Here is a 12,036-nt window from a genome sequence, read left to right as displayed (position 1 = left end):
ACACACACACACACACACACACACACACACACACACACACACACACACACACACACACACACACACACACACACACACACACACACACTCAACTGGTATAAACCAGCCAGCTGAATGGGGTGCTACTATCAGAGTATCTAGAAGATACTGTACCCAAAGTAACAAAGGAATGGGCACACCAATTTTTTTTTTATATACAAATGTCTTTTATTGGGCCAACATTTCGGGTACCCTCTGGAACCTTTATCAAGATAAACATCTATCTTTAAAATCCCATGTGTTTGTAGTGGGATATATGTGTGATGAATAAATCTGGTTCTGTATTACACATTGTTTTGCGGCCAGAAGGTAAATAGCCTGGTATTTGTGCAGCGCACCTTGCTCAGCCAGGCTTCTGTTTTAAGTGCATGATTCACTCGTGTGGTTACGAGGTCACCGCCTGCGCTGCCGGATAACTCATCTCCATGTTAATTAGCCGGCATCTTTTGGGATTAGTTACTGTGTATAAGCAGGTTTCCCGTTACAAAGAGCTCACCCTTCTCGTAGATTTACAAATAGGGTTATTTTAGTAACACCTCAGCGCTGTAATCGTGGTGGAAATAAACAGCGCTCGATTTAGCCAAGAAAAACATCCGGTGGCTTAAAAACTGCAAAATTCAGCCCAAAAAGAGTTCCAAATTTTAGTAAGAAATTAGATTTTTTATGGGAGGAGTTATAGGGACAATTATGGGAGGAGTTATAGGGAGAGGTTATAGGATACGTTAAAGGGAGCGGTTATAGGAGCAGTTAGGGGAGGAGTTAATGGGAGAGGCTATAGGAGCACTTAGGGGAGGACGAGTTATAGTAAGTAGTTTTAGGAGCAGTTAGGGGAGGAGTTATAAGGAGATGTTATAGGATACGTTAATGGAGGAGTTATAGGCAGTGGTTGTAGGATACGTTATGGGAGGAGTTATAGGGAGTGGTTATAGGATATGTTATGGGAGTAGTTATAGGGAGTGGTTATAGGATACGTTATGGGAGGAGTTATAGGGAGTGATTATATGAGCAGTTAGGGGAGGAGTTATAAGGAGATGTTATAGGATACGTTATGGGAGGAGTTATAGGGAGTGGTTATAGGATACGTTATGGGAGGAGTTATAGGGAGTGGTTATAGGATACGTTATGGGAGGAGTTATAGGGAGTGGTTATAGGATACGTTATGGGAGGAGTTATAGGGAGTGGTTATAGGATACGTTATGGGAGGAGTTATAGGGAGTGGTTATATGAGCAGTTAGGGGAGGAATTAATGGGAGAGGTTATAGGATACGTTATGGGAGGAGTTATAGGCAGTGGTTATTGGATACGTTATGGGAGGAGTTATAGGAAGTGGTTATAGGATACGTTATGGGAGAAGTTATAAGGAGATGTTATAGGATACGTTATGGGAGGAGTTATAGGGAGTGGTTATAGGATACGTTATGGGAGGAGTTATAGGGAGTGGTTATAGGATACGTTATGGGAGGAGTTATAGGGAGAGGTTATAGGATACGTTATGGGAGGAGTTATAGGGAGTGGTTATAGGATACGTTATGGGAGGAGTTATAGGGAGTGGTTATAGGATACGTTATGGGAGGAGTTATAGGGAGTGGTTATAGGATACGTTATGGGAGGAGTTATAGGGAGTGGTTATATGAGCAGTTAGGGGAGGAATTAATGGGAGAGGTTATAGTAGCCGTTACAGGAGGAATTTTAGGAAGCTCTTATACAATTAGCTAGTGGACCAGATATAGGACAAAGGCCAGTTCTGGTTTTGATATTGTCAATAAAAAATTTGAAGTAAAAAATCTTCCACGGTGTTTTCAGACACAATGCTCTCACTTTTTTCATCCTTGTAACACGCCAACATTTCTCGTCTATATTTCACATGCAGCAATTATTTTGCAGTGTGGTAATCACAGGTGTTTGAAAATGTAAGAAAGTAAAATATACCGTAAAGTGTCTTAAAAAGTAGTACGATTGTCCCTGACTTCAGAAAAACTAAATATATAGATTGATTAACATTTGGGCAAAACTCTGAACTATATGTAGCATTAGCAGTAATCTGCATATAAAAAAATGTAAATACAGTGGTACTCGGCCCCTCCTAGTAACATCACCGATAGACCATTAAATATATAGTTGAATTCAATGGCATTTTTAAGGATTGCACACTGCTGCTGTGAAGCAGGATCACTGCTTTCATGTCACTTTCAGCTCCACATATTGATAATGCCTCCCCCCCCCCTCCTAAAAGCCCTGTACAATTCCAGAAAACCTTGTTCTCTCTTCCCTGCCTCCTTAATCCCAGATGGAGTCTGGTGATGGGTCATTATGACCCCAGTAGCATCTGCTTGGATGCTCCAGGGACCTCTCCTAACAGCACTTTGCTCGGTATTTGTCTGCCTCCCTCTCCCCTGCTTGATTATTTAAGAGTCTGATCAGGTTTCTCTGGTGTAAGGTGAGGGGAGGAGGGAACTGGTTCTTAAAATAGAAACAAACTCACTCACAGACATCCCTCCCTCCCCATCCTCTCACCCTGCACACTCCTCTCTCCTCCCTCCCCATCCTTTCTCACTCAGCACACGCCTCTCTCCTCCCTCCCCATCCTTTCTCACTCAGCACACTCCGCTCTCCTCCCTCCCCATCCTTTCACTCAGCACACACCTCTCCTCCCTCCCCATCCTTTCACTCAGCACACTCCTCTCTCCTCCCTCCCCATCCTTTCTCACCCTGCACTCCTCCCTCCCCATCCTCTCACCCTGCACACTCCTCTCTCCTCCCTCCCCATCCTTTCTCACCCTGCACACTCCTCTCTCCTCCCTCCCCATCCTTTCTCACTCTGCACACTCCTCTCTCCTCCCTCTCCATCCTTTCTCACTCAACACACTCCTCTCTCCTCCCTCCCCATCCTTTCTCACCCTGCACACTCCTCTCCTCCCTCCCCATCCTCTCACCCTGCACACTCCTCCCTCCCCATCCTCTCGCCCTGCACACTACTCTCTCCTCCCTCCCCATCCTTTCTCACTCAGCACACTCCTCTCTCCTCCCTCCCCATCCTTTCTCACCCTGCACACTCCTCTCTCCCCATCCTTTCTCACCCTGCACACTCCTCTCTCCCCATCCTTTCTCACCCTGCACACTCCTCTCTCCTCCCTCCCCATCCTTTCTCACTCTGCACACTCCTCTCTCCTCCCTCCCCATCCTTTCTCACTCAGCACACTCCTCTCCTCCCTCCCCATCCTTTCTCACCCTGCACACTCCTCTCCTCCCTCCCCATCCTTTCTCACCCTGCACACTCCTCTCCTCCCTCCCCATCCTCTCACCCTGCACACTCCTCTCCTCCCTCCACATCCTCTCACTCTGCACACTCCTCTCCTCCCTCCCCATCCTTTCTCACCCTGCACACTCCTCTCCTCCCTCCCCATCCTTTCTCACCATGGACACTCCTCTCCTCCCTCCCCATCCTTTCTCACTCTGCACACTCCTCTCTCCTCCCTCCCCATCCTCTCACCCTGCACACTCCTCCCTCCCCATCCTTTCTCACCCTGCACACTCCTCTCCTCCCTCCCCATCCTTTCTCACTCTGCACACTCCTCTCTCCTCCCTCCCCATCCTCTCACCCTGCACATCCTCTCACTCTGCACACTCCTCTCCTCCCTCCCCATCCTTTCTCACCCTGCACACTCCTCTCCTCCCTCCCCATCCTCTCACCCTGCACACTCCTCTCCTCCCTCCCCATCCTTTCTCACCCTGCACACTCCTCTCCTCCCTCCCCATCCTTTCTCACTCTGCACACTCCTCTCTCCTCCCTCCCCATCCTCACCCTGCACACTCCTCCCTCCCCATCCTTTCTCACCCTGCACACTCCTCTCTCCTCCCTCCCAATCCTTTCTCACCCTGCACACTCCTCTCTCCTCCCTCCCCATCCTTTCTCACCCTGCACACTCCTCTCCTCCCTCCCCATCCTTTCTCACCCTGCACACTACTCTCACCTCCCTCCCCATCCTCTCACTCTGCACACTCCTCTCCTCCCTCCCCATCCTTTCTAACCCTGCACACTCCTCTCTCCTCCCTCCACATCCTTTCTCACCCTGCACACTCCTCTCCCCTCCCTCCCCATCCTCTCACTCTGCACACTCCTCTCCTCCCTCCCCATCCTTTCTAACCCTGCACACTCCTCTCTCCTCCCTCCACATCCTTTCTCACCCTGCACACTCCTCTCCCCTCCCTCCCCATCCTTTCTCACCCTGCACACTCCTCTCTCCTCCCTCCCCATCCTCTCACCCTGCACACTCTTCCCTCCCCATCCTTTCTCACCCTGCACACTCCTCTCTCCTCCCTCCCCATCCTTTCTCACCCTGCACACTCCTCTCCTCCCTCCCCATCCTTTCTCACCCTGCACACTACTCTCACCTTCCTCCCCATCCTCTCACTCTGCACACTCCTCTCCTCCCTCCCCATCCTTTCTAACCCTGCACACTCCTCTCTCCTCCCTCCACATCCTTTCTCACCCTGCACAGTCCTCTCCCCTCCCTCCCCATCCTTTCTCACCCTGCACACTCCTATCCTCCCTCCCTATCCTTTCTCACCCTGCACACTCCTCTCCCTCCCCATCCTTTCTCACTCTGCACACTCCTCTGTCCTCGTTCCCCATCCTTTCTCACCCTGCACACTCCTCTCCTCCCTCCCTATCCTTTCTCACCCTGCACACTCCTCCCTCCCCATCCTTTCTCACCCTGCACACTCCTCTCCTCCCTCCCTATCCTTTCTCACTCTGCACACTCCTCTCCTCCCTCCACATCCTTTCTCACCCTGCACACTCCTCTCCTCCCTCCCCATCCTTTCTCACCCTGCACACTCCTCTCCTCCCTCCCCATCCTTTCTCACCCTGCACACTCCTCTCTCCTACCTCCCCATCCTCTCACTGCACACTCCTCTCTCCTCCCTCCCCATCCTCTCACTTGGCACACTCCTCTCTCCTCCCTCCCCATCCTCTCACTTGGCACACTCCTCTCTCCTCCCTCCCCATCCTCTCGCCCTGCACACTCCTCTCCTCCCTCCCCATCCTCTCACTCTGCACTCTCCTCCCTCCCCATCCTCTCACTCTGCACACTCCTCTCCTCCCTCCCCATCGTCTCACTCTGCACTCCTCTCACCTCCCTCCCCATCCTCTCACTCTGCACACTCCTCTCTCCCCATCCTTTCTCACCCTGCACACTCCTCTCTCCCCATCCTCTCACCCTGCACATTCCTCTCTCCCCATCCTTTCTTGTTCTGCACACACCTCCCTCCCCATCTTTCTCACTCAGCACACTCCTCTCTCCCCATCCTCTCACCCTGCACACTCCTCTCTCCCCATCCTCTCACTCTGCACACTCCTCTCTCCTCCGTCCCAATCCTTTATCACCCTGCACACTCCTCCCTCCCCATCCTCTCACCCTGCACATTCCTCTCCCCTCCCTCCCCATCCTTTCTCACCCTCCCTCCCCATCCTTTCTCACCCTGCACACTCCTCTCTCCCCTCCCTATCCTTTCTCGCCCTGCACACTCCTCTCTCTCCCCCCGCCCTCCTCCTATTGTTATCATCATAGTGTATGTACTGTATGGCTTCACGCTGTCTGGAAGTGATGTATCAAGGCCATTTTACAGCCCAGGAGGCAGCAAAACAGGGTTTAAAAACAAGTGCAAAAAACATCCCCAGATTTATCAGGGGATATAAGTCTCGTGGAAAGCAACAGCGATCTCTCCTTTCATAAATCTGGGGCAGCTTTTTTCATTTTGTCCCAGGGAGACTTTGATTAAAGCGACTTTCCCCCGTCTGATTTATTTATTTTTAAATGTAACCAGCTTTTCTATAAACAGGAGGGTCCCACAACTAAACCGCATTCATTTCAGCTCCTTGTTCTGAGATACTTCCCGGTAAAAGTAGTGCGTTCCTGTCCCCTGAAGGGGAACCCGAATGGCGGTTTAGATCTCCCGAATCACGCGGGCCAATAGGAAGCCGCTGTGTCATACAGACGCGTGGCAATTTAAATACCCGGAATACCGTAATTGCTCTCCCTGGGATTGCTTTCCTTCGTGTGTCTGCTGCTGGGTTTTTTGCATCACTTTGGGGGCCATTTCCCAGCGCTATCGTTTTGGGGTCATTTTACTGCTTTTAAGGGATCTCTTCTTGCCCTCTCCAACGCTGTTTGTAATCTTAATATCTGATTCTCCGTCAGGAGGTATAAGCGTTTGAAATTGAGCGTCCGGGAGATTAAAATGGAGGCTCTACCCAGAGCCCCGTGCAGTCTAAAGGTTACCACGGTAGGATCAGCAGATTAAGAAAATAATAATTTTTAACACTAACGAACAATTAAAAAATAAAGAAAGAACAGAACACGCTTAGGGGGCAAAATACTAATATTATGTGAGTTAAACTCTGGGGGTTTGTGGAGGGACTCAAAGCATCAATGTTGGTCCACAAAATGGCTGTGTATCTTTCATTAAAGCGCTCTGTGAAAACGCCACCGACATTTCAAGCACTTGGAATTGAATTGGCCCCAGTTATTAAGGTCTGTGTGTTACCCCCTTTGACACGGATGACGCCGTACATGCTAAAAGTCGCTGCAGCGTATTATGCTAGTTGGCTCTGCCTAGGCCCAGTCCCGAATGTTGCAGAGGTTGAGATGCACGTTTCGGAATTGGGATGCAGGTAACAGGGACGGTTTTGCATCACAAAGTGTTGCCTGTCCATGATATGCTCTGTGCTTTGTAATGACTGCTCTGCACTCGGTGTAGGACACTGGTTACTTTGTAAAGGCGGTTCTGCCCATTACACTGATGCTTTTAAAACTGTCCATTTTCAGCTTGATACTATTCTTACTTCCAAAGTCATAGGCAGTTTAAAATGGATGTTCAGACAGAAACAGCAAATTAATTTGCGTGTGTGTATATATATATATCTGTGTGCTCATTTGCATGTCATTTCCCAGAATCCCTTGCTGCAGTGGGAGCACTGTATGCTAGGTGATAATGGCGAAAAGCAGGGTTGCCGATCTATCTGACATGTGAATGTGCTCGCAAGTAATATATCTATCTATATCTATAGATAGATACACACACACACACACGTTTCATTTATATAGCATGAACCATGTACTTGATGAAAAAGCACAGTATAAAATGATCTCTGCACAGAGTTTAATATAATAATATATATAATATACACACACTTATAAAACATAGGTGTGCATATATTTAGATACACACACACACACACACACACACGTGAGTTATATAAGTGTGTGTATAAATATACAATATATTTGTATAACTATGTAGATATACACAGACACAAACACATATACATATGTATGTACACATACAGCAGCCACCGGCAGCAAAAGGGGTTAACAGAGCCACCTGGGGACAGCCTCCCCATCCCATGTACACACACACAGTCCAACTGCACTGCGGATGAGTCAGTCTCCGCCGTCGCCTAGCAATGGCTGTCTCCCCCGGTAACGGCCGTCGCCTGGCAACGGGATATTTCTTCCCAGCTCCCTGGATGGAGAGGTTTGTGCCTATTTTTAGACGTTGATGCACATTAACAGGGGGGCCTCTCGGCTCTCGCTGGGGGAAGGAAGGTGCAGGGATAAATAAAAACGGGAACACAGGATGTCCACGGCCGTCACTCATCCCAGGACTAAAGCCATGTCTTTTTTCTGAACCCTTGCACTGCCAGAGGGACCTGCAACCCTCTGGACGCCCAAAGGGATGCAGATATGAGGATAATGCTAATGTTGTTGCTATTTTTAGCATCTGCACCTCAAGCGTTAAAAACGTCACGCAAAAAAAAAATCCCTTTTTTTGCGTGGAAATAATGTGCTTTATTTTATAATGGTGGTAAAATATGCATAGTGTGAGTATGTACAATGCTTAGGGAAACATGCACGGTTCATTTAGCTGCTTGTTAAATAGCCAAAGAAGCGTGGGAAATGCTGAAATACCTCTCCCCCTCCCCCTGAAAAAAAGGGATAAAATCTATAGAAAGTGCGACGCTTACAAAAACGTAAATGATTAATTTAGCAGTTGGTTAAATGTATGAGCAAAAGTGTCAAATGCGAAAGTGTACACCGACAATTGGGATAAAAGATATGAAAAATGCATGGAAGCAGGAGAAATGCCATTGATTCTAATAATATTCATGATTAATTTAGCAGCTGCAAACTTGTTTAGGAATAGGACAACATTTACGGGATGTAAACATATAGAGGAAAATGCAGAAATATACGCTACAAATGGAATAAAGTATATTAAAAACTCATAAAGAAGTACACCAGGACAATCTCCTACAGCAGAGGTTCTCAAATCCAGTCTTCAAGACCCCACCAACAGGTCAGGTTTTATGGATCTCTCAGCTTCTGCGACTGAGCCACTGACTGAAGCAGGGATATCCTTAAAATCTGACCTGTTGGGAAGTCCTGAGCACTGGAGTTGAGAACCCCAGTCGAGAACCCCTGTCAAACGGCAATAACTAATAAGTTAGCTAGGCGTTTCAGGAAACTGATGAAGGAATTGTCCTTAATAGACGCATGAAGGGCAACATATCAGGGTCAAAAAGATTATACATATTTCACAGCTCCAGGATTGACCATATTGGTCTCCCCAGAAAGTCGAGGGGACATCCCAAACTGGTATTGGTCCAATAATCTGGTCTGACCATGCCCCCATTGATCTTACCCTTAAAACCCGATTTGTCCGGATAAATCAAACGCAATGGCGCCTAAATGACACCTTACTAAAATAAGATCAAGGACTCACTGGGAGATTACTTTAGCTTGAATAAGGGATCAGTAGACTCCATTGCCCTTTTTATGGGAAGCCCGCAAAGCTACATTTCGGGGGACAATTATTTCAAATGCCTCACATAGGGAAAAGGTTAAAATCAGAGTAATAAATGAACTAACAGAGAAAATAGTGAGTTAGAACAGAAACACAAAAACTGTCTTCCGCAAAAGAACTACGAAGCTTACACTAGCAAGGAGGGGGTTCAATCAGGTCCACATCGAGGACACGGAAAAGGCCCTGAAATAGACAAAACAGGTTTATTGCAAAAAAAAAAGGCAACAAAGCAGCTTCTAGCGAGCAAATTAAGAGGTATTAGATCAAAAACACAAATATCTGCTATTAAACTTCAAAATGGCGAAGTCACCTACAGCGCACAAAGAATACCCCAAGAGGTTTCTGAGCTCTACATGAAACTATATAATCTAAAGAGTAAAGGGAGAAATCCCAGAAACTCAAATTCCGAGCGGATTTCTAAATATCTAGAGACATGCAATCTACCTAAACTGACGGGAGAAGAACTTCTTAAATTGAACTGTAAAATAAATACAATGGAGTTAGTGGAAGCAGTTAAATCATTACAATCAGCCAAATCGTCCAGACTAGGTGGGCTCTCCAACGTCTCCAAAATCCTGGACTCTACGTCTAGAGCCAACATGAAAATAACGCATAAAGATGGAAAAGATCCCATGAGTGGTAGCTACCAACCAATATCTCTATTAAACAGAGATATTAAGATTTACAATAAAATCCTAACCAAGAGATTGAACCTAATTCTCCCACAGTTGATTCACATTGACCAGGTAGGATTCATTAGCGAAAGAGAGGCTTCCCAGAATGCCAGGAAGATCATCAACTTAAGACCCATCTTAAAACCCACCTCCTTATCGAAGCATACGAGTAGATCTGTGGCTGATACTTTACACCTCATACATCGACCATGACCCCTTGCAGACGCACTTACCAGAACGCCCTCCTACTGTCTCTGTACGTTCTTCCTACTAATCTACCAATTAGATTGTGAGCTCTTCGGGGCAGGGACTCCTTTTCCTAATTGGTCACTTTTATGTCTAAAGCACTTCTTCCCATTATATGTTATTTGTATTATTTGTTATTTATATGATTGTCGCGTGTGTTACTGCTGTGAAGTTCTATGTACATTAACGGTGCTAGATAAATAAAGACATATACATATATACAATTGAACATATAAATCTAACAAATACTAAAGGAATATTACAAGTTTAGATGCAGAGAAAGCCTTCAATAGGATTGAAGCACCTATAGTAATAGCCCAACATTGTTCTCATTCAGGAAGAGGAGTGAGCATGTGCTTAGCAGGAGTTCTCAGAGTAGTACCCTCTGAGCATAACAAGATCAGCCCCAACAGCAGGTCCTCAGTAAACTCCCGATCAGATGTGCATGGACCAAGTATGCAGTACAGTGAGAGGATACTGATCCTAGGAAGTGGGGTATATTCCCAGCAGGGGTCCACTTGAAATGGGGCATTGTGTTGACGCCTGCATGAGATTACCAATCTAACCAATACTAAGGGTAACAAGCATGAGCACCCCCCCCAATGTAGGAGTGAGAACTACAGGGGAAGAAGCACAGAGTAACTTTATGATTTGTCACCAGTTAATATGTCTAATGTGAAGTCTGTCCTTGTATGGCGAGCCTTATAAACAGATGGCGAATAAAGCTCTTTTTTTGTACTATAAAAGTTCCTGGCGCCCACCCGTATTCTATCTGCATATACATGCCCAGCCTGCACCCGCCCAGCACCCTAAATAGGTACGAGAGACTGAGCACTGCCATGTATATATTCAATTCGATGTAAACTCCTTTAGACCCAGGCAAGGAGGGTTACACAAGGTATTCATTGGATATCTGGAACCAAACTAAGCCTAAGTATAGACTACTTTCACCACCCTCGCAATTTACCCCTATTTTCAATAATCCAGGTTTCTATCTGAGCTGTAGTACTAGAGTAAGTGAAGCATAGATGTGGGAGGGCAAGTGGAAAGTTTTGAGGAGATATGCTCTAAAGATGATATTGCCCACCTCCGAGCTATTTAAATATCTCCATCTTAGACATTATATTCAGAAGATATCACCCAATCTCCAATTCCCAACAAACTTTGAAAGAATGTGTGTTCTCGACCAAGCACACCCTGATAGATGAGTAGGGACAGGCAGGTTAACTCAATCCCATATATCAAGCAAGTATTGCGTGTTATCGTATTTCTCTGCATGTTATTGTATTGCTCTGCATGTTATAGTATTGCTCTTAATGCTATCATATGTCTCTGCATGTAATCGTATTGAACTGCGTGTTATCGTATTATTCTGCATGTTATCGTATTGATCTGCGTGTTGTCACATTGCTCTGTGTTCTGGCCCAAGCACACCATGATAGATGAGTAGGGACAAGCAGGTTAACTCAATCCCATATATCAAGCAAGGGAACCTTCTTAATTGCTGAAGTGTTTATTTAGGGCAACAACATACAAATAAAAAGGGGGAAAAAGTACACTGGGGGAACACTGGGACATGAGAGCAATGGGAGGGGAAGGGGAGCTATGAGGGCAGTGGGATGAATGCAAGATATAGGGATAGGTAAAAATCAGTAACTTTACCAGGATAGGAGAGATGCCTGCTCAGGGTGGCTGCTGGTACTAAGAGACCGCATGCTGGTCTGGGCTGCTGGGAAATTTACTGGGACAATACAACCTGGTAAAAAGCAGGGGGGTTACCAAGGCAACTGCCTGAAGCCAAGAACCCCACAAAGGGTTGCAACATTGTTACAACAGCTAGGCTGAGGTGTGCTGGCAGCCTGAAGCCAGAGAAATAACACATTCCTGTTCCAGGACACTCCCCGCCTGGTATCTGTAGATACCACTATATTAATATAAACATGTGGAACACATAAATATAGCTAAACACAAGAGAATCAGGACCTATGCAAATTGGGATGCCCCAAATAAATGAGGACAAAAAGTAGAACACAAAAAGAAAAGTATGGGTGCTGCAGGCAAGGAGACCTAGTCATGGTAACAACACGAGACATGAGTGGAGCCGGGCACACCAATAGAAAATGCAACCAAATAGGTGCAAAAAAAGGTCATTTTAATGACTGAACACAGTCATATGACATCCAACGTTTCAGTGCCAAGCACCTTCATCAGG

General features: G+C 46.5%; 1 protein-coding gene across 7 annotated transcripts in view; it reads right to left on the bottom strand.

Moving 5' to 3' along the window:
- The window catches only part of FBXL16 (F-box and leucine rich repeat protein 16), a 65,472-nt gene that overhangs the window by 41,503 nt on the left and 11,933 nt on the right, over positions 1-12,036 (bottom strand). For 6 of the 7 annotated variants that reach the window (XM_075566226.1, XM_075566228.1, XM_075566224.1 and 3 more), the window contains one exon: positions 9,036-9,087. The exons of the other annotated variant lie outside the window; for it this stretch is intronic. The gene's annotated coding sequence lies outside the window, so the exon portion shown is untranslated. The remainder of the gene's footprint in view (positions 1-9,035; positions 9,088-12,036) is intronic. 7 annotated transcript variants of the gene reach the window in all.

This window comes from Ascaphus truei, chromosome 11, assembly GCF_040206685.1.
Source record: "Ascaphus truei isolate aAscTru1 chromosome 11, aAscTru1.hap1, whole genome shotgun sequence".
NCBI classification, from domain to species: domain Eukaryota; kingdom Metazoa; phylum Chordata; class Amphibia; order Anura; family Ascaphidae; genus Ascaphus; species Ascaphus truei.
Note: the sequence above shows the minus strand (reverse complement) of the source record. Positions and strands in the feature narration are given on the sequence as shown.